The sequence below is a fragment of the Columba livia genome, chromosome 3 (genome assembly GCF_036013475.1).
Source record: "Columba livia isolate bColLiv1 breed racing homer chromosome 3, bColLiv1.pat.W.v2, whole genome shotgun sequence".
Classification (NCBI taxonomy): domain Eukaryota; kingdom Metazoa; phylum Chordata; class Aves; order Columbiformes; family Columbidae; genus Columba; species Columba livia.
Window position 1 is genome coordinate 1,823,118 of NC_088604.1, and position 22,648 is coordinate 1,845,765.

The 22,648-nt window shown below is 47.8% G+C and overlaps 1 protein-coding gene across 7 annotated transcripts in view; it reads right to left on the bottom strand.

Moving 5' to 3' along the window:
* The window catches only part of NCOA1 (nuclear receptor coactivator 1), a 189,314-nt gene that overhangs the window by 111,865 nt on the left and 54,801 nt on the right, over window positions 1–22,648 (bottom strand). For all 7 annotated transcript variants that reach the window (XM_065055538.1, XM_065055534.1, XM_065055540.1 and 4 more), the window contains exon 2: window positions 17,997–18,164. The gene's annotated coding sequence lies outside the window, so the exon portion shown is untranslated. The remainder of the gene's footprint in view (window positions 1–17,996; window positions 18,165–22,648) is intronic.

Consider the following 22,648-nt stretch of genomic DNA (forward strand, 5'->3'; position numbering starts at 1 on the left):
AAGATCTTGCTAATTAATTACAAAAACATACAGTTTTGCGCTTGGAAAGCACCACCAGCAGCCCAAGACGGCGCAGCTATTGGCACCACCAGCCCTCTGCCCATCACCTTGTCCATCTAGGACCAGAGGAAACGGCCTCAAGTTGCCCAGGGGAGGTTGAGGTTGGATGTGGGAACAATTTCTTCCCCAAAGGGCTGTGGGGCATTGGAACAGGCTGCCCAGGGCAGTGCTGGAGTCACCAGCCCTGGAGGGCTGGACAGACGGACAGGAGGTTCTCAGGACATGGGGCAGTGCCAGGGGTGGGTTATGGTTGGACTCCATGATCTTGAGGGACTTTTCCAACCAAAATGATTCTATGATTCTATCAGGCATCCTCAGGGTGGGACATTTGACCAACGTGTTTCCAGCGCTCCCGATGTGCTGACACCAGCCACTTACAGACCCTAAAAATGTAATATATGGGTTACACCAGCTTAGGAAGGTCCAAGGGCTGGTGTTGGCCAAGCTGGAAGCACCTGGTAACCCCAGGCTGGTTGTCTCTTAGCAGGACACTGTAGGAGGCGTTTCTCTCCATGTAGGAATGGAAAGGGACAGAGGAAGCCAATACAGCTCATTTATTTCTGCTGTAATTAATCCAGACAAACGTTGGTCGGCTCCTAACAAAGGTTCAGGATTATCCCCACTCATCTCCAAGGTGATGAACACCCTCCCAGGTCACCACAACCCGGGGAAAGAAGAGCAGGAGGGACCATTTGTTCCACCCATCTGCAATTTGGAATTGTTTCCAGCACAAGGAAGTTGTGAGAGATGCACTCGATAAGCAAAAAACCATCAAAACCCAACAGCAAAATGGAAACTCAGCTTTCTGGAAATGTTGTGCCCAAAAACATCAGCACGTGGCTTCGGGCAACGTTCAATGAAACACAGTTATGTGTTCTGCCATAAAAACTCCATCACCGCTCCGCCGGCACCGCGTATCATCAATTATATCGCTGCTCGGTACATCCTGAAATATTAGAAGCTCGTGTCCTAATTAAATAGTTTATTCAGGCAAAAACTAAAATTACAGCGGGTAATTACGCACCAAATTAAACATTTTTTACGCTCTAATCAATACGAGGTAACTAGTGATGCTGTGGCCCGATAAACACCTAATCCATTACCACCCACCGCAGCGAGGGATTTACAGTCATAACGGAGCTTGTTTTTAATAAGAGGTTCAAAACCACACCCGGGAAGACGGCACCTTCCTTCCTTAATGGGAATTAAGTCACAGAGAACATCGTTAGAGTAGATTTGATTGCTCCGGCTACATTGAGTCGCCCTTTGGTGTCAGTGGGGGGACCTCACATCCCAAACACTTTATAAATGTATATAACAAGTTATATACAATTTTTATCTCTTTCTCTCGAGATATATATAAATAAATATGTATATAAACTATATACATGCACAGGTATATTAAAATGTCTATATAGAAATTATGTAAAAATAAATACATATATAAATGGTACAAACATGGATATATAAAAATTGTATATAGCTCACTGTTATATGCAATTGTTACCAAGTGTCATATACAATATAAATACACGTGCACAGATGGGCCCCATAAACACACCCCTCTTATTTTCAAATTAAAAGAAAAAAAGAGGGGAAAAATAAACCAGCAGCCTGAAGTACCCGGTGGTAACTGAGCCAGACAACTCCCTCTCGTTTTGGGGCAGAAAACCCAAAAAGAACATTTCCCCCCCACACACACTGACCCTTTTTACAGGGCTGATGGGGACAGTTTGCTCCCTTCACACCAGGGTTCCCACCCCCATCCATCCACGTGTCTCCATTTTGCTGTGTCCCCCCCATTATTACCCACATTTTTTCACCCATCCTCCTATCCCTCCAATCCCCATTTTTTTTCAATGACCCAATTCCTTCACCTGCTTTTTCAAGTTAAAACCTGCAAGCTCCGCTTCATTTCAATGCATTGCCTTTACTTTACTTTCCATTTTGCTTTGTTCTCCCCTTCCCCATTTCTCGTCTTTTCCACCACGGCTCCCATTACCTCTTTAAAGCCTTTTGACATAGAATTAATTCATGTTTGGGAGCACAGAGGAAGCACAGAATCCCAGAATGTCAGGGGTTGAAGGGCCCTGGACAAGAGGAGACTGAGGGGGGACTCATTCCTGGGGATCAAGATGGAAAGGGGGAGTGTCAGGAGGATGGAGCCAGGCTCTTCTGCTGACAACCAGTGACAGGACAAGGGGCAATGGGTGCAAACTGGAACACAGGAGGTTCCACTGCAAGAGGAGAAGCAACTTGTTGGGGGTGAGGGTGGCAGAGCCTGGCCCAGGCTGCCCAGGGAGGTTGTGGAGTCTCCTTCTGTGCAGACATTCCAACCCGCCTGGACACCTTCCTGTGTAACCTCATCTGGGTGTTCCTGCTCCATGGGGGGATTGCACTGGATGAGCTTTCCAGGGCCCTTCCAACCCCTGACACTCTGGGATTCTGTGAACTTGCATTTGAAAAGCAGAATTCAGTCTCCAGGTGAACGGCAGGTAAGCCGGCAATCCTCGATCCACGCCTTACCTTCTCCAATATTAATTAAAATGAAGTAAATGAGAAATGATTGCGGGCTGGTGGGTTTTTTGGTGTACGGAGCTCCAGAAATTCCCCCAGCAAAGACGACTCCTCCTTCCCAAGCTGCTCGATACACGAATCTCAAACTCAAGAGTGTTGCTGACACCTCTGGGAAGACAAATCTTCCCAACGACCCAACCTGTGCACATTCCAGAAGGGAGCTGGAAGATCAATCCTTCTCCTGAGAAACGTGGAGGTTGCTTTGACTTGGCTTCCCAGCCCCTGGAAAAGGTGTTAAAACCCAACCTCAAAGAGCACATCTCGAAATCAGTTGATGGGGCTGGTTTAAATCGTTTTGTAGGCTGAAAAAAAGGCCGTGATTGCACAAAAGTCCAAGCAAAGCATCTTGTGGCTCATGCCCTTTCACCACAAAACAAGAAGACAACTCAAAATCGGGATGGCAAGACCAGAGAGGGGATATGGGAGAGGAAATTAAAGTATGTGGTGGTGGAAAGCAGCTTATCTCGCATACAAACACACCGGCTCGGGACGGCACCAATGAAGCAGAAATCCCGTACTCTGATTCAAATAAATCTCTGCTATTTCAATAGAATATGGACATTCAGAGCAGAAAACACAGGAAGATAATTAAGTCTCCTAGCCCAAGATCAAGTTGTCGAGGGTAAGGCAAATTTCTGACCCTACATTGCTGCAATCTAATCTCTAGATACCATCTGACTCCCCGTACGACTGCACACAGCAATATCCTGCTTTTAAATGCTGGTCTGGTACGAACGAGAATTGCCAACGCACTCTCAAGCATCGTATAAACGCCCCAAGAATGAAAATGAATCACAGCAGGAAGGAAAAACTTATGGGTTTAATGTAGTATTAACTACTGTTTCTCGTGACCAAGAAGGAATTTCAGCAAGAGGTAGAAGTGCTCTCGTTCGGCAGGGACGTCACAGCAGCTCCATCAGATATTGCCCCGGGGAGGAGCAGCCGGGGTTACAAGCCCAACTGAGGGATCCCCAAGCGCCACCTGCATCTCCTGAGCCCCACACACACGGACATTTGGCCTCCCAAGCCCAGAGTAACGCACAGAAGCTGTTAACGCTCTGTTCCTTAAGAAGAAAATTAAGAGCAGCCTTATGTAGTCAATCAAAGGGGAAGCCAAGACTCCCGCTTCAATTCTACCCTTACAATCATGGTGCAAAGGGACCTCCAAAGCTCATCCAGTGTCCCCCTGCCATGAGCAGGGACATCTGCACCAGCTCAGGGTGCTCAGAGCCCCGTCCAGCCTGGCCTGGGATGTCTCCAGGGATGGTTCATCCACCACCTCTCTGGCCAACCTGGGCCAGGCTCTCACCACCCTCAGCACAAACAATTTCTGCATCATGTCCGGCCTGAATCTCCCTCCTTTAGTTTAAAACCATCACCCCTTGTCCTGTCACTACAGGCCCTGCTCAAAAGTCTGTTCCCATCTTTCTTCTCAGCCCCTTTTAAGCACTGAAAGGCCGCACTAAGGTGTCCCCGGAGCTTCTCTTCTCCAGCTGAACACCCCAACTCTCTCAGCCTGTCCTCCAGCAGAGCTGCTCCAGCCCTCGGGTCATCTTTGTGGTCCTAAAATGTGGCCCCCTCTACCCTGACAAGCAGAAAAGTCTTGCTCAGCATTTGCAGTGTGCTTTGGAGCTTCGTGGTGAAGTGCAAGCTCAAGGCATGAACATCTCAGGTTATGAATCACAGAATCATGGGATCATTTTCGTTGGAAAAGCCCTGAAGTTCATCAAGTCCAACCATAACCCACCCCTGGCTTTGCCCCATGTCCCTGAGAACCTCATGTCCGTCTGTCCAGCCCTCCAGGGATGGTGACTCCAGCACTGCCCTGGGCAGCCTGTTCCAATGCCCCACAGCCCTTTGGGGAAGAAATGTTTCATAATATTGAATCTGAAATCCAATCTGCTGTCACTACTGCCACTATTTTACCAGCCTACGCAGAAATGCACGTGCACAGATCAAGCATCACCCGGCAAGCGCAGGGTTTGCAAGGCCAGATTCCTCCTTTCCCAGCTCTCCGGTGCCATCACTCCAGCTGTGGGTAACCTGGGGTAAGAGCACGTGAGATGCAGGATCCCAAGGATGGAAACCAACAGCCTCACTTCACTTCTCAATAAAGACGCTTCCTCAGATACACACTTTGTAAAAGCTCTTTAGTGACCAGTGACAGAGCCCAGGGAACGGCAGAAGATGTGCCAGGGAGGGGCAGTGGGACATGAGGAAAAGGTTCTTCCCCCAGAGGTGCTGGACACTGCACAGGCTCCCCAGGGAGGTGTCACAGCCCCAACCTGACAGTGTTCAACAAGAGACTGGACACCGTCCTCAGACACACGGGGTGACCTGTGGGGTGTCCTGTGCAGGGACAGCAGTTGGACTCAGTGATCCTGGTGGGTCCTTCCAGCTCAGGACATTCTCTCATTCTATGATACTATGACCTGCTTGGAAGGGACACTGTCCATTTGAAATCTAATTAAAAATCTGAATTTAAATAGATTTGGTGATAGAGGCAAACACCCCCTCTACTTCATAACCATTTTTTTCCATATAATGTTCTCTTCATGCAAATGTAGATATGACGTGCATTTTCTTGACTGTTTATCCCCTTCCTGGTCCACCCAGAGCATCGCAGTTCCATCCCCATGTATTTCCCAAGCCATGCATCTGCGGAACGTAAGGATTTTATAGGTTGCTTTTCCTTAGAGACCTGCCCTAGGGTCACCTCCAACCCCTGCCCCAAAACCTCAGCTACACCTAAAAGCCACTTTTCCTTTTTTAAGGAAAAACGTACACCTTTTTGCAGCTGCGTCCACGGGGAGGGAAAGCAGCCCAGCGAGGGCGCCGGGGCAACACTTCTATCCAACACCAGATTGCTCTGTTGGGGTTTTTTTTGGCTTTACTGCAGCAAAACTGTTCTGCTTCTTCGTTATATAATTTCTCCTTTAGGCTTTCTCCTTGAAGCGGGCTGCGGAGGGCTCTGCAACAAAGGCATCTGCAATAGGAAGCCTGCAAAAGTTCAGGGAAATCCTCCCCCAAAATACATTAATTCGTAGTGAAAAATAAGACAGGGCTTCGTTTTGTACCTCGGCATCACCTCCATGTTCAACAGAAGCACCACGGGCTGTTTGTTTCACGTGCACGAGAACGACCGACATGATAAAACTCCACAGGCTGAAGCGCTGAAAGTTCCCTCCACTAAGCTAAAGCTTAAGCTGAGCTTAGCTAAAGCTCAACCATTTTGCACAGTGTGAAGCAGCAGGACCGAACCTGCGTCCTTTGCGAGCTGATCCTTAGGTTTGCAAAACCAACAGGTATTAATGAAACAAAGAGCAGGATAAGAGATAAAGGATGCAAAAAATAAGGAGGATGGAGAGATTTACAATTAAGTCTTAAGAATGAAGAAACAGGATGAGGCAGCACCACAAATGGGACCTTTGCTACAAGAAGCTGCGGGAAAATGATGCGCTGGGTGCATCTCCCGCCCTAAATACAGTGGGTGTGTTGAAATAAAACATCAGAGTAGTGGTCAAGTGTATTCATACTACAGAAATGGGTGTAAATATACCTTCAAAAAATCAATATATTGTAAAAAGCACGAAGGAAGGGGAAAGCAGGAGAGGGTCAGGGGAGTCCAGCTCCCTCGTGGAGGGAACGTGAGGTGAAACTAATTAAAATGTACAGCCCTGGGAGGGTTTTGGGAGGAAAGAACTGCAGAAATAAGTCCATAGCAATGCTATTAAATCACAGATATTAATAGCAGGAGAGATCCACAAGTCTCTCGCCTGTTAAAATGAAGGGCGAGAGATGCTCGGCTGCTTTGCAAAGCATTGCGGAGAAGCGACTGCGTTCAAATCCTTTCCCGATGCTGCTCGGTGCTCCTTGAAACTGTTTTTACAACACAAAAATAGGCGAGTGCCCGAGAAAATACAGGAAAATGGCACAAAACCCCCCACATAAGGTTTCGGAAAAGTAGGACATCCTTTGAAAGGCGCAGGATCCCAGCGCGGTGACAAAGGGCTGGGAGTTCTAAGTAACCCAGTGTCACTTTTGTTGAATTCTTCCCCAAAATTCTTCACTGCTCCAGAGAAGAGAACTTCTTGCTTTGTCCGATGAATTAGGAATCGTTGCTAATGAATCCAATGCTCACAAACCGCAAGAAGATTCAGTCTTTTAAAGAAAATGCCAATAAAAGGTGGCGGGGGGGGGGAACCCTACCTGGCTATAAATCCCTGGAATTTGGTAGAAGATAAAACATCTCACAGAATCCCAGAATATGAGGGGTTGAAGGGCCCTGGAAAGCTCATCCAGTGCAATCCCCCCATGGAGCAGGAACACCCAGATGAGGTTACACAGGAAGGTGTCCAGGCGGGTTGGAATGTCTGCACAGAAGGAGACTCCACAACCTCCCTGGGCAGCCTGGGCCAGGCTCTGCCACCCTCACCCCCAACAAGTTGCTTCTCCTCTTGCAGTGGAACCTCCTGTGCTCCAGTTTGCACCCATTGCCCCTTGTCCTGTCACTGGTTGTCACCAGAAGAGCCTGGCTCCATCCTCCTGACACTCCCCCTTTCCATCTTGATCCCCAGCAATGAGTCCCCCCTCAGTCTCCTCTTGTCCAGCTCCAGAGCCCCAGCTCCCTCAGCCTTTCCTCCCACGGGAGATGCTCCACTCCCTTCAGCATCTTGGTGGCTGCGCTGGACTCTCTCCAGCAGTTCCCTGTCCTGCTGGAACTGAGAGGCCACAGCTGGACACAATATTCCAGGTGTGGTCTCCCCAGGGCAGAGCAGAGGGGCAGGAGAACCTCTCTGACCTACTGACCACCCCCTTCTAACCCACCCCAGGTACCATTGGCTTCCTGGCCACAAGGGCCCAGTGCTGGCTCATGGTCACCCTGCTGTCCCCAGGACCCCCAGGTCCCTTTCCCCTACACTGCTCTCCAACAGGTCATTCCCCAACTTATGCTGGAATCTGGGGTTGTTCCTACCCTATCTTCCAGCACAAAGTAGAAAAACTGAAGGCCACTTTATGTAACAAAATTTGTGCACATAACAAACACGTCCTCCATGCAAATGTAAAGTCAGCATCGCAAAGGCGTCTGCTCTGCAATGCGCTGGAGCTGCCACCAACATTTCAGTTGGAAAGAGAAGATGAAACTCAATGTTCAAAAGAAATTAATGAAAATATTAAAAAATCCTGGTATTTATTAAACCATTAAGAGCAATAAAAATGGCGTGTTCACGAAGAACTGTAAATGCATGTGGCGCTGAATTTCAGGACTGCAAGTCCCGCAGCTGCACGGACAATACGGGCACATAAAGCAGCTCGAGTGCTTGGGTGGGAAGTTCACAGCGGTGCAAGGCTGCGGTTTATTTTACAACCGTGCCATCACGCTAGGAGACAAGTAACAGCTTGATTTTCTACTTGATAATGAAAGCCTGTGAAAATAAAGTGAGGAAAAGACCCACTTGCAGGGAGGGTTGGGCTGGAGGTGCTGCCTTGGGGAGGTGGCGGCAATGCGACACCTGAGTAATCACAGCTAAATCACATTAATTGTGTTAATATTAAAAATATTTGGCATTGGGGGCTCTTCTCTAAGAAAGAGGCTGTTCCTCCCCTTTTCTCTAGAGGATGATGCAGAAGGCACCAGGACGGTGAAGCCAGAAGGTGACACCGTCCTCCAACACCCCCTACCCTTGTGTCAAGGCAATGAGTCCTCTCCTTCACCAAGTACCTCTTGGAAACAATGAAGAATTGGGCTGTTATGTAGACTTTTAATTTTCATTCTCCTCTTTCAAGCCACAGCTCTCAAATGGTAACATGGTAGGGTTGAACACCTCACCGCGCTGGAGAAGGTGGTTCATCACGACCACCTGCGAGACTCAGGAGCAAGAGCGATGGTTTCCAGGTCTCCTGCTGAGGATTTCGCGCTCGCATTTCATTCACTGTCATGAAATATTTATTACCCTGCCAATGAGTTAATTAAAATTTTTAATAAGATTTCGGTACTTACTGAAATTATTTACCCCGTGTACAGTCACGGTGTTGACAATAGATCGGTAAAGTGGTTTATGAAGTGATTCTATTTTTTTTAATGACTTATTTACTTGTCTGCAAATGCTCTAATCATTGCTAACAGCTGTGAAATTTATCTGTCCTTCATATTTAACATGCAAAAGAGTTGCTAGATTGCTTCTACCCTGTCATTCACCCATTATTACCCCATCATTTTCAAAGACCACTGCAGCATCCCAAACCAAGACCTACCATACAGGAAATAACTGATTAAATACTTCGTTACCAACACTCACGTTAATAACGGCAGGGTGGGAAAGGTCTAGAGTGCAACTGCAGACCCTCTCGGGAAATAATGACCAAACAACATTGTAATGAAGTATTTTCATCTGCCGGAGAAAGAAGGATGGGATGGGATGGGATGGGATGGGATGGGATGGGATGGGATGGGATGGGATGGGATGGGATGGGATGGGATGGGGTGGGATAGGGTGAGGTGGGGTGGGATAGGGTGGGGTGGGATGGGATGGGATGGGATGGGATGGGATGGGATAAGATGGGGTGGGATGGGATAAGATGAGAGGGGAGGGAAGGGGAGGGGAGGGGAGGGGAGGGGAGGGGAGGGGAGGGGAGGGGAGGGGAGGGGAGGGGAGGGGAGGGGAGGGGAGGGGAGGGGAGGGGAGGGGAGGGGAGGGGAGGGGATGACCATTGTGTTGCAATGCCATTCTTCATGGTATATTCAGAAATAACGTGCTTACGCCAAGCGGAAAAGCTTCCTCCCCATTTTTACATCAGTCAGGAGGCCGCTGTGCAGCTGCATTTTCCATCTAAAGATAGATGGAGCCCGGAGAAATGTAGAGCAAAGGGAGCTCATTTGCGACATTACACTATTATATTTAAGAAAAAAAAAAAACAACAACGCTGCAGCTGTATCTGTAAATCATCACTCTGACATGTGCACGGGTCTCTAATTACTCACTTTCACGAACTAAAGACGTGGTAGAGAGGGACTGAAGAGCCCGCAGAACGCGAGAAGACAATAAATGTAGGAAATTTGGAGGAGTCTCCCATTCATGAGATGAGAATCAGCAAAATTCGGCAGCGGCGCTTCCCCCTCCTCCACCGGGATCAAAGTGGGGAGAAATACCAATTTCCTGAGGTTACAAAGAGGGATGAAAACCCCACCAAGCGTTTGACGCCACAGATGTGCAAGCGGAGCTTCGCTCGGTACAACCAACTCGAAATGTCTAAATAGCTTCAAATTGGCTGCCGGGGAGAAATACACAGTGAAGCCGCTTACAGTGCGGGAAAAAGGAAGGCATTTCTACTAGAATTCATTGAATAATACTACATTTAATGTCATTAAACTCATCTGCTGACGGCTTCCATGACCAATATCTGCTCCCTAAGGGGTTTCTCCACACCTTGGCAATAGGCATTTGTGGATCTGGACTGTATTTTCTATACATTTGAGCAAATTTTGCTGTCAAAACGTTTACAAGCACCATGTATTTAAATGCAAAATATTTGGTGGATTGGAGGGAAAATTGAGGTTGGGCCTTGGGATGTATCTGGTCCAACCTCTGGGCTCTGTCCTCATGGTGAAGAAGTTTTTCCTCATTTACAATTCTATAATAATAATAATAATAATAATAATAATAATAATAATAATAACAACAACAACAAGAAGAACAAGAAGAAGAAGAAGAAGAAGAAGAAGAAATCAGTAACACTACAAGATTTTCTTCTAACATTTGTCAAGATGTGGGATGACCTTTCCTTGCTCAAGAACACCCACTTCCTTCGCGGTTCTTCCAGTTGTACAATTATGGGGTTTGAATCACCCATTCACATATTTAGTCTGTTCCTTTGAAGATTTTTCCATTAAATCTTCCACTTCAAGTATGAAGCTTCACTTATTTTCCACCTCTGGACCATGCACTGTGATGGTCACTGTCAATTTAAGGCTGCTTAAATGAGAATTTTATTCCGGGCAGGGAAAAATTTAATTAAATATAACAAAGGAAAGTGTAGAGTCTTACATCTGGGTAGGAACAACCCCAGGTTCCAGTGTAAGTTGGGGAATGACCTGTTGGAGAGCAGTGTAGGGGAGAGGGACCTGGGGGTCCTGGGGACAGCAGGGTGACCATGAGCCAGCACTGGGCCCTTGTGGCCAGGAAGCCAATGGTACCTGGGGTGGGTTAGAAGGGGGTGGTCAGTAGGTCAGAGAGGTTCTCCTGCCCCTCTGCTCTGCCCTGGGGAGACCACACCTGGAATCTTGTGTCCAGCTGTGGCCCCTCAGTTCCAGCAGGACAGGGAACTGCTGGAGAGAGTCCAGCGCAGCCACCAAGATGCTGAAGGGAGTGGAGCATCTCCCGTGGGAGGAAAGGCTGAGGGAGCTGGGGCTCTGGAGCTGGACAAGAGGAGACTGAGGGGGGACTCATTCATGGGGATCAAGATGGAAAGGGGGAGTGTCAGGAGGATGGAGCCAGGCTCTTCTGGTGACAACCAGGGACAGGACAAGGGGCAATGGGTGCAAACTGGAACACAGGAGGTTCCACTGCAAGAGGAGAAGCAACTTGTTGGGGGTGAGGGTGGCAGAGCCTGGCCCAGGCTGCCCAGGGAGGTTGTGGAGTCTCCTTCTGTGCAGACATTCCAACCCGCCTGGACACCTTCCTGTGTAACCTCATCTGGGTGTTCCTGCTCCATGGGGGGATTGCACTGGATGAGCTTTCCAGGGCCCTTCCAACCCCTGACATTCTGCGATTCTGGGATTCTGTGATTCTGTGATCTTCATAAAATATTTTCCCTTCATTTGCTTCGCATTCAGATAGAAACCACTCAGCTGTACAAATCCAGTGCTAAAAGACACACCATCCGTCTGATATTCCCTTACTTTGTTATTAAAATTTGCTAATTAGTTTGCCTTTCCCTCTTCACACTTGGGCTTAAGACAGCAGAGAATTTCCCTGCAGATAAAACTGGTCCCTTCTTAACAACCCATCCACGCTTGGAAAAGGAATCCGCTTGCTCCCAGGTGACGTTGCCATACGAACCGTAACAAGCACCAGGGCAATTTTCCTTTGATTCTGAATTTCATTTTAACGGCGTCAAGTAGATTTTAATATAAATCCGTAGCCAGGATTCGTGACAGCTCCATTAAACAAACGTGTGCTTTTCACTGTATAAAGCAATGCGGGATAACAAGGATGGGGACGTGGGGCTGGGGAGGTAAAGCACATTAAAGCTCAGGCTTTATTAATCTCACGAGGCTCTTCTGAAACCTCCAAGGGGAGTCTAAGGTCTTTATGAAGAGAATACTTAATAAAGAAGCATCTAGGAGGAGTTTGCTGTATATTCCTATGTATTTTTTTGCTATCTATTCCCATCGCCTCGTCATTTGTAACTCGCAATTCCAAGACGTACGGAAATTCGAGGAGGAAATCAAGTGTTGTATGGGGAAAAAAGCCAGTTTTATGGAAAAAAACCATCACTTTACAGCTCAGAGAGACAAGAGTTCACTGGGTATTAATTAACTTGATGCCACGGATGTCCCTGCATCAACTCCATCCCACCCCAGCGGGGTATCGGGTGCTCCAGATGATTTTCCTACAGATGCTGAATTTCACCCCGAGTTGATAATTCTTATCAACATTGTACTCCGAAGCTTTAAGCATCAGTTGAGGTGCTTTGAGATGCTGGAAGAGGAGGACGGAACGACACAGAGGAACGCTGAGTGAGGATGGACTCGATCTTCAAGGTCTTTCCCAACCAAAACGATTCTACGAACATTAAGATTCTCATTCCAAATCATCAGGATTTCACGGGTGTTACGCTCCTAAAACTTGCTTGTAGTTAAAATTATTTACCACTATTACTGTTTTTTGAGAAGTATTACTGTACGTGACGCAGCTCACAACAGTAAATAACCATTTAAACCAGTATTTGGGTGAAACTGCTGGGAAATACTTTAATTTTGGGTCCTTTCCTGATGGCAGCAGGCGCGCGCGTGTGTTTTAACGCATATAACCTTCACCTTCAAACCACAGGAACTAGATAGCGATAGTTTTCTTTGTGTTTAGCAAAACCTGGTGCCGGTGGAACGTCCTCACCACCAACTCAGCGCGGAAATCAAGAAACACCAGCAACATGCTTCTCGCTTTTTGGCCCCAAGCGGTGGCTTTGGAGGTTTTGTGTTGATCTATCTCTTGAAAAGTTTACCAGAAACAGTTCTCACCGCTCTCCTGAGTTATTGACAAGCGGTTACACAACTCCCATCAGCTCGAGAAACATGTTCTTAGTGATAACTGGAGGATAAAAGAGACTCCTCCAACTGAAAGCACAAATAGTCCTTGCTAAGGGTTTAAGCCATCTAACATCTTCCTCTTTCAAAGACAAGATCAAAAGTGAGGGAACAAACAAAAAGGCAGGTCTAAGCAGGTTTCTTTGTTATTTTTAGAAGATAAAAGGAGCTCCCTTTGCAGATATCACGCTGTTTTCCCCAGAAGCTGCAGCTCTGCAGCAATAGCTGTAACCACCCCGGAGCAGAACCTGCCTCTTGCAGGGTTCAACTCGCTGTCCCCAGATGGTTTCAACCTATCCAAGTGCCTTCAGAGAGAAGAAAAAGCCTCGCAGGAGGAGGAAAAACTCTGGAATGGAGAGATATCACCCCAAAAACACAGCCAGGGTGGTGATGCTCATGCAAGTCTGGAGATGACATCGAGCTGAGTGGTGTGGTTGATGCATTAGAGGGATGGGATCCGTCCAGAGGGACCTTGATGAGCTCAACAAGTGGCCACATGTGAAACTCAGGAGGTTCAACAAGGTCCCGCACCTGGGTCGGGGCAACCCCGGTATCAGTCCAGGCTGGGGATGCAGGGATGGGGAGCAGCCCCAGGAGAAGGACTTGGGGTGCTGGGCTGAGACATTGGCCATGACCCGGCCATGTGCGCTGGCAGCCCAGAAACCACCCGTGTCCTGGGCTGCATCCCCAGCCCCGTGAACAGCAGGTTTGGGGGGGATTCTGCCCCTCTGCTCCGCTCTGGTGAGACCCCCCTGCAGTGCTGGTCCAGCTCTGGGTCCTCAGCACAGGACACACATGGAGCTGCTGGAGAGGGGCCAGAGGAGCCCCAGAAATGACCCGAGGCTGGAACAGCTCTGCTGGGGACAGGTGAGAGAGTTGGGGTGTTCAGCTGGAGAAGAGAAGCTCCAGGGAGACCTTAGTGCGGCCTTTCAGTGCTTGAAAGGGGCCGAGAAGATGGGACAGACTTTTGAGCAGAGGCTGTTGCGATAGGACAGGGGTGATGGTTTTAAACTAAAAGAGGGAGATTCAGGCTAAACATGAGTAAGAAATTGTGGGCAATGAGGGTGGTGAGAGCCTGGCCCAGGTTGGCCAGAGAGGTGGTGGATGAACCATCCCTGGAGACATCCCAGGCCAGGCTGGACGGGGCTCTGAGCAACCTGAGCTGGTGCAGATGTCCCTGCTCATGGCAGGGGTGGCACTTGGGGAGCTTGAAGGTCCCTTCAACCCAAACCATCCTGTGATCCGATGACTCTAATCCTGCCAATCTCTGGAACATCTTCTATGAACAAAACCAAGGCAGAACTGCCTGTACTCCTCTGGCTTACAGAGGCAGCGACCACAGTTGTGTCCTGCAGGGAGAATCTGCCACGGCTGGTGTCCCAGCTCCAGCCAGCGGGAAGCACGACACCAAGGAGCTGCCCTTGAGAAGGTCAGAGCAGTAACTAACACAAACTGACAAAAGGTACCAGAATAGCTAAAACAATGAAAGAAAGTAAATAGGCACCGATTTATAACCTCCCATCCACAGGAAAGGCTTGCGCAGCAAATACTGCATTAGGCAAAGAACAGCAAATCGTTAAATCCTGAAAACCCATGGACTCGCTTGAGTGTGGTTTTCAATTAAGCGATACATCATCTTTGTGGGCCAGGAAGCAGAAATTCCTCGAGGGCAGCAGAGAACCCAGCAGATTAAAAAGTCATTTAACACACGCGGCATCATTGACCGTCCTGTTGGACGCCGATTACAATCCTACTTGGCCAAGACACCATCACGTTCCCACCTCATCTCCTCAGCATAGCAAGAGCCACCAACATGGTGGGGCTGGAGACAACAATGAGTTAAGATTCCATTGTTGAACGAACCACCACAGATGTGGAGGAAGGGGCTACAAGCTGTATTAATGATGTACACACCACTGCAGACGTGGAGGACGGGGTTACAAGCTGTATTAATGATGTACACGCCACTGCAGACGTGGAGGAAGGGGTTACAGGCTGTATTAATGATGTACACACCACTGCAGACATGGAGGAAGGGGTTACAAGCTGTATTAATGATGTACACACCGAAGATGATGATAAATTGATCACCGCGTAGCTGCATTTGCTTAAAATTTCTAAGTGTAGCAAAGGCAAATGGATGAAGTGGCTTGTCCCAAAAGATAAGCAAAACCACAACCTGGATATTACAACACAACAGATGTAATCTAAGCAACGTCGAATGGAAGATGAGCCCATCCTTACTTAGATATTTTAATTTTTTGAAGGAACTAAACACCAAAAGCTTCTACTTGATGGAAGAGGCGCCTCAAATACTTTCTGTATAAACAAAGCACCCAGTCTCACTGTCCAACTGTAGGATTTCTGCACAAAAACAAGAGTATCTAATGGTATTTTTAGAAAAAAGGAACAGAAAGAGCTCTCAGATGTGAAACTACAAGCAGTTCCCTATGAAAACAGTTCTTAATGTCACACGGAAGAGCCAAAGTCCCCAGCAGGCTCTGAAATCCCATCGGCTGGTTTCTTCTCAACGTACATTTGAAACTTGTGTCTTCAGCGAGGCGCGCGTGCCTCCAAAATACAAACGTCTACCAGAAAGGTATTTCTAACAAAACCCACGTGATAGTGCTGAAGCCTCTCAGTGGGTACAGGGGACGTTCCTGGTTGGTTTGGGCTCTTTGTGTTTTAAAAGCAAAGCTTCAGGAGTGGCTTTAATTCGTTCAGCCTGGGATTTCTCCTCCTGAAGTCCCCAGAAGTGCTTTGTGCATCTTCGTCTGCATCGGCAGAGCGTTTCAAATCCATGGCTGAAATGATGTCCCTCTCGAAAACGAACAGATAAGGTAAATAATATGGGAGCACGGTGACTTCGAAACCCGTCATCTGTGTCCTCCCTACCCCAGCAGCCCTGGGAACAGGGACCGGCCAGGCAGAGGTTACAGCTTCAAGGAAACACACCTACGGCAAATACGTCTCACGAGATACCGTTTACAAAGTGTTGCGACACTTGAAAACGCTGTTAGCAGCAGAAAATCTACTTAAAGTGGAAGGAATATGATCTTTAAGGAATAAAGGAGGAGTTTCGGCTCAGCGAAGCCCGAGGGTTTGGGTGGGGGAGAGCGATCGCGTTCATCTCAAAGCCCCATCGTAGGATAAAGGGGTTGGGAACTCAGTCGCAGCAACGGGACGTTTTGGCTTGGCATGAAATCCAGTTGCTAGAGGAAAGAATGACATTTAATAAGACAGATGGGGGGTAAAAAAAACGTAACGAAAGGCGGGGAGGTGCCAGGTGGGATAAAGGTGGGAGCCCCACCATCAGTCCCCTAAATTAGGGGAAATCCAGAGCAGCCGAGGAGGCACCTCACCCTTAAAATTAGCCTAGAACTCACTCTTCCTCCCTGCAACGATCTCCGATTTCCCAGATATTTAACCCTTGGGCTGTATCCATCAAGCTGCCTGATGTTCAGATGTCTCGGGTAAAGCCTGAGAGCGCGATTTGCTTTGGAGAGGGGGGAAAATAGGAGAAAATAAAGAACACACACTCCAGCCCAAGGGCCTCGGTCTGCAAGCTCCGGCCTGGGCAGGTGTTAATTAGTGGCTGGAAATTGGGGAGAAGCCACCACCGCACCACTCTGCAAAAGCTGAACCTGGCCAGATACCAGAGAGAAGAATAAAGGTCTCTTAAGAGTTGCAGGAGCTGATTTTGACTTTGGTTTTGCGTGATACGGCTCATCTGCTTCCAGCCAAAAAGGAGCTGTTATGTGCAGAGGGAAAGGTGAGCTTGTTGCGGTGAAAAATCCTGAATCCAAGCGCTTATTGGTTTAGTAATTAACTCTGAGCAGCTCTCCCAGCATTGAACTGGGGCTCTGCTGGTTTCTTACCACCGGCTCCTCTCGGGTGACTCCGGCCTGACACTGTATTGCACACAGCAATACAGAACTGCTATCATTCCCATGTTTTACAGCCATTCCTGCCACCAACAACACCCCAACACCTCCAAACCACCACCGATCGTCCCACCTCTGGTTAGAGAAGCAGCCGACTCGGGGACAGGAAGCAGGTGGCCAAAGGAGGACGCCCACCACCAGTATCTTACTGGGAGCAGTATTTACAGCGCAAAGGAACAGGCCCCACTCAATCCAGCACAAAACATCCCATTTTCCATCGCGCTCCAGCCAAAACCAGCTCCGACGCCAAAGTTGCAACACCGGCTATCAGACAGGGAACTGCGATCCAAGCAATATCAAATTTCATCACAAGAAAGCAGCTGTAGCGATATATGTAATTTTTGCCTTACAGCACGTCAGTGAGAAGCTGGTTTTCCAGGGGAATTAGCAGGTTACAGGTCCCCTGTCCTGCGTACTCATGGTCCATAGGGGTAAATTCTCCCGGTCTCGATGGAGCGAGGCTGCGAACCCCACAGTCACACAGAAGCTGAAGCCAACCCCTCATCCAACCACTATAGTTTTCACCGTTTTGTTCATTTCTATATCTGTTCTGTGGGCAGACCGCAGAAGTGTTGGAGTTGTTACATGCATCCGCTATAAGGATGCTGAGCACACGCTTCTTGCTCTGGAAATCCTATCGGCCCTTGCCATAAAACATTGTGATTTCACAAGTTTGTGACTTGAAAAACACTCTAGTTAGGGACTGAATTCACCTGAGCAACCCCGCGAGCCGGCCTACAGCATAGAACCGATCAACCAAAACCCAGTATTATCCTTTAGCCCAAATCCTTCGCATACCATTCTGCCAGCGCAGCAATTAGCTGTTCCCTTTTGCAAAACATATTGAGAAAGCGCGGTCGATTCAGGCAATAATTCCATCTTTACGAGCTTCTAAAACAGCTCTCGTAGCTACGAATGCAATGCAGAGTGACTGCACGGCTCACGGATGGAAAACAACCCAAAGAACGCCAAGGATGGAGAAAAACAAGCGAGTTTTGCAGTCCCAGTAACTCGTTGTGCATCAAGAGGTGCTCCAGCAAAACCAGCTCCCCAACAGGCTGAAACATTTTCCACCAGAGGAAAGAAGACACAGAGACTCGCAACCTTACCTCTGTCTTCCCGAGGTGAAAGATGGTTCATGGGAGAAATGGGATTCTTCGGTGAATTAAACGGGAAAACAAGGGGTTCCTAAAGCCTCGGCAAACGCAGGCGCTGACCTTCCATGGGCCGTCTTCACCTGAGCTCTGCTGATGGGGACCAGCATCAACCGCTGAGTCCTGCGGGGGAAAATATAGTTCATTTGCATTACCTTTCATTTATATTTCTGAATGTTATGGAACCAATGCCATTTTCAGTTGAAAAACAGCAACGTTGTTAATTTGCAACTATTAATTCACAGCCGACCATCTCAATACTATCAACTGCACGGTGTCTTTTTTATGTCATTAGAAAATAGCTCAGCGAGGTTCCTCAAGCTTTAAGATACTTGGGGAAATGAAGCAAATGAAAACTTAATACTGCAATTAATACATTTGGTTTTTTAAATTCTCCCCTCCCAACGGCACTTTGAAGAAATAAAGATCACCCTCCAGAAAAACCCAGATGGAGCAGAGAATCTGCCGTAGTGAGATGGTACCTACGCAACACGGGAGATGAAAAACTACCACTGGACAATGAGAGGTGGTGTTGCAGCAGAGCACCACGGAACATGTAAAATCCCAAATAATCAGATCCTTCCCTGCCTCACAAAGACACCGGGAGTAAATTGTTGATGTTATTGAGCATAAGCTACAAGTGGATCAAGGAGAAGCTGAATGCTGAATGCTTATATATAAACTATTCTGTGGCTTCAAAATACTTTGGAAGATTTGTTGAAAAAAACAAGTTCATAAAATAGAGCTGTTCATATTGTGATGAGCTGCCTCAATTCTAATGAAAGAGTAAGTAAGTTTTTCTCAAGGAACAAGCGCCAGGAGCAGGGGAAACGGCCTCAAGTTGCTCAGGGGAGGTTGAGGTTGGATGTGGGAACAATTTCTTCCCCAAAGGGCTGTGGGGCATTGGAACAGGCTGCCCAGGGCAGTGCTGGAGTCACCAGCCCTGGAGGGCTGGACAGACGGACATGAGGTTCTCAGGGACATGGGACAGTGCCAGGGGTGGGTTACGGTTGGACTCGATGATCTTGAGGGTCTTTTCCAACCAAAATGGTTCTATGATTCTATTTTCTTTCTTGTTACTAGGAATATTGGGTTAAGTTTATGCCTCCAAATCAAAACATCTCAAGTCAGATGAGGGAAGAACCAGAACCAGATGAGGGAAGAAACCTGCTTGTCCCCATCACTTACATGACTTACACAGACACATTTGTTAGAATATCAGCTTAATAACACGCCTGTCATTAACAAGACAAGACTCACAGAATCAGAGAACCATGGACTGGTTGGGTTGAAGGGACCTCTGGAGATCCCCCAGTCCAACCCAGCTGCTCACGCAGGGTCACAGAGCAGATCACACAGATGGGTCCAGGGGGTTTGAATGTCTCAGAGCAGGAGACTCCACACCCGCTCTGGGCAGCCTGGGCCAGGCTCTGGCACCTCCCAGCAAACAAGTTTCTGCTCATGTTCACATGGAGCCTCCTGTGTTTCAGTCTGTGCCCGTTGCCCCTCACCCTGGCGTTGGGCACCACTGAACACAGTCTGGTCCATCCTCTGACACCCACCCTGACATATTGATCCCATTGATCACATCCCTCTCAGCTTCTCTTCTCCAGCTCAGCAAACCCAGCTCTCTCAGTCTCCTCATCACAAAGATGCTCCAGACCCCTCAGCATCTTTGTGTCCCTCCGCTGGACTCTCTCCAGTAACTCCTATAAGTCATTCGTTGCAATTTATTCATGAAAGATCAAGTAGGCAAAAGGAGGGAGGAAAACTCAGACGGCAGCATCGTCTCCAATGTGCCAGCAACGACCAACCCCAGAAGTTCACGGATCCGCATCCAGAGACCAGGGGACATCCCACCAGGACATGGGACACCTGCCTTGTTGAGCATCCATTTTTACACACACGTGCACAAAACCAAACACAAAAGACGCACAAACCGCTGTATCGTTCAGCCTTCCAGTCTGAAAGCTGCATTTTACCAGTAGGAGATGGTTTTTTAATTTCTAAGTCACATATATATAAATAATATCTATGTCCCAGCTGCTTTCACTGCGCTTCCAATAATTAGACAAAATGACGCTAAGGAATGTTAAAACCAGCAAAACATAAATAATAAAGGAAACTTTAAGATTATGTTTCCAGATTCCCAGGGCAAGATGTGTTCCTGGGGGAAATTAAGCTCCCCAAACTAAAAAAGGGATGATGTTCCTGTTTTGAAACAATACAATAACTCTTCTCAACCCGTCTCTCATGAATAGGAAAACAATAATCAGAATTAAAATATATCTAAAACAACGAGAAGAAAAACTAAACTGTTGGCATATTAAAATACATCAGAAATGTAGTGATATGAAACGGCAAGAGAAGCAAAATGAAATGAGAGGAACCACAATATTCACAGGTTTGACTGTATCTGCTTATAAAAATTACCCAGGAACAGCAAATTCCAGCAACGGCCGGAACAGAAACAGAGCGACCAGCAGCAATATCATAGGAACCGCAGCAGAATGCAACAAATATTTCTGTTCATTAATTAAGAAAGAAACCAGATGGTCCAGTCATGCCACAGGAAACATTTTCTATTCCAAACAGCAACTCGGGCAGATGTGAAACACCAGCGAGCAGAGCCGCGTGGTTTCAAGTCAGGGGATCTCCAGCTGCGTCCCGGGGGATTTAAGAGCTGGACATTAAAAAGATTTAAAAGAATTAAATAAAACAACTCTGAACCACCTATCAGAGCTCCTTGCAGGTCAATTTGGGAGATTTCAGAGCATCGGAGGACACGGTGCGGTGTCGATATTTTAAACACGTGAGCAGAATGACCAGGTTAATAATGAGCTATCACTCCAGCCGACATCCAGGAAGAAAAGAAGAATGTTGGTATAAAATCTAATTAGGAGTTATAGGAAGTAAATAAGTGATGTCTATCGACATATAGGTCTTAAATCAATTGTGTGTGTTTTTATTAAGACAAGGAGATTGGCTGCAAACTAATAGCTCTGACGTAACATACTCAGCGCTCGGTAAATCATTTAACTTTGTGAAGTATGATTTCTCGAGTAACTAGAACTACATTACATGCCATAGAATATATTAAACATATTAATAATTGGCCGAGCAACAAGTCATAAAATACAACTCGATCATCACTAATGACGTGGCCGTACCGCGGTCCCAGAAGGAGCCACTGAAACGTGGCGTCACGACGACTCCGAGAGCTGCACGACGCCCAGGACACGACACCTGGAGCTTTTACCAATGTGACTACAAACCAAAAACATTGCACGTCTTTATCACTAGACACAACAAGGAGCAGAGACCTGTCCCGATGAATTTGAGACAGAGCAGAGGAGGGACACAGGAGCAGCCTGTTCAGTGCAAGAACAAGGGGGCGAGAAACAAAAGCAGCAGGTGGCAAGTCCAAAACCAAAGAGGAGACAGTGATTTCTTCACACATGGCCCAGATAAGTGGTTTAGCTGCCTGCCCAGGATGCCGTGTGTGATAAATGTCTGCGCAAGCTGAAGGGAAGATGGGCCAAGTCACAGAGCAGACACCCACCGTGGGCATGAAGAAGATGGACACCATAGCATGACCAGCAGGCCCAGGGCAGTGACCGTCCCTGTGCTGGGACCTGGCGAGGCCAAACCTCCAATCCTGGGGCAGTTCTGGACCCCTCACGCCAAGAAAGGCCTTGAGGTGCTGGAGCGAGTGGAGAGAAGGGAACGGAGCTGGTGAGGGGCTGGAGCACAAGTGTGATGGAGCGGCTGAGGGACCTGGGGGGTTCAGCTGGAGAACAGGAGCTGAGGGGAGACCTTCTGATCTCTGAACTGCCTGAAAGGAGCTTGGAGCCAGGGGGGTCGGGCTCTGCTCCCCAGGAACAAGCGCCAGGAGCAGAGGAAACGGCCTCAAGTTGCCCAGGGGAGGTTGAGGTTGGATGTGGGAACAATTTCTTCCCCAAAGGGCTGTGGGGCATTGGAACAGGCTGCCCAGGGCAGTGCTGGAGTCACCAGCCCTGGAGGGCTGGACAGACGGACATGAGGTTCTCAGGACATGGGGCAGTGCCAGGGGTGGGTTACGGTTGGACTCGATGATCTTGAGGGTCTTTTCCAACCAAAATGGTTCTATGATTCTATTTTCTTTCTCTCTCATTGTTACTAGGATTATTGGGTTAACTTTATATCTCCAAGCATCTCAAGTCAGATGAGGGAAGAACCATCATTAGTTCCAAACCTGCTTGTCCCCATCACTGCTCCTGCTGTCACAAAAGCAATGACTCACACGGACATGGTCGTTAGAATACCGAGTTAATAACGCAGCCATCATTAGCAACCCAAGACTCCTATAAATCGTTCCTTGCAAAATTTATTCATGAAAAATCAAGCAGGCAAAAGGAGGGAGGGAAACTCAGACAGCAGCATCATCTCCAAGGCACTCACAATGACCAGCTGGAGCGTTGGGAAAGTATCATGCAAGGCCTGCCCAGTTCTCACGTCCTTCTGGAGTCTCTGCATTTAGAAACAGGGCGCAGATCCACCAACGTTGTTCTTATATTCTCAGCTCAGAGCAGAGCAAACTTTCCTCAGGACTTGACACCAGGGCTGGT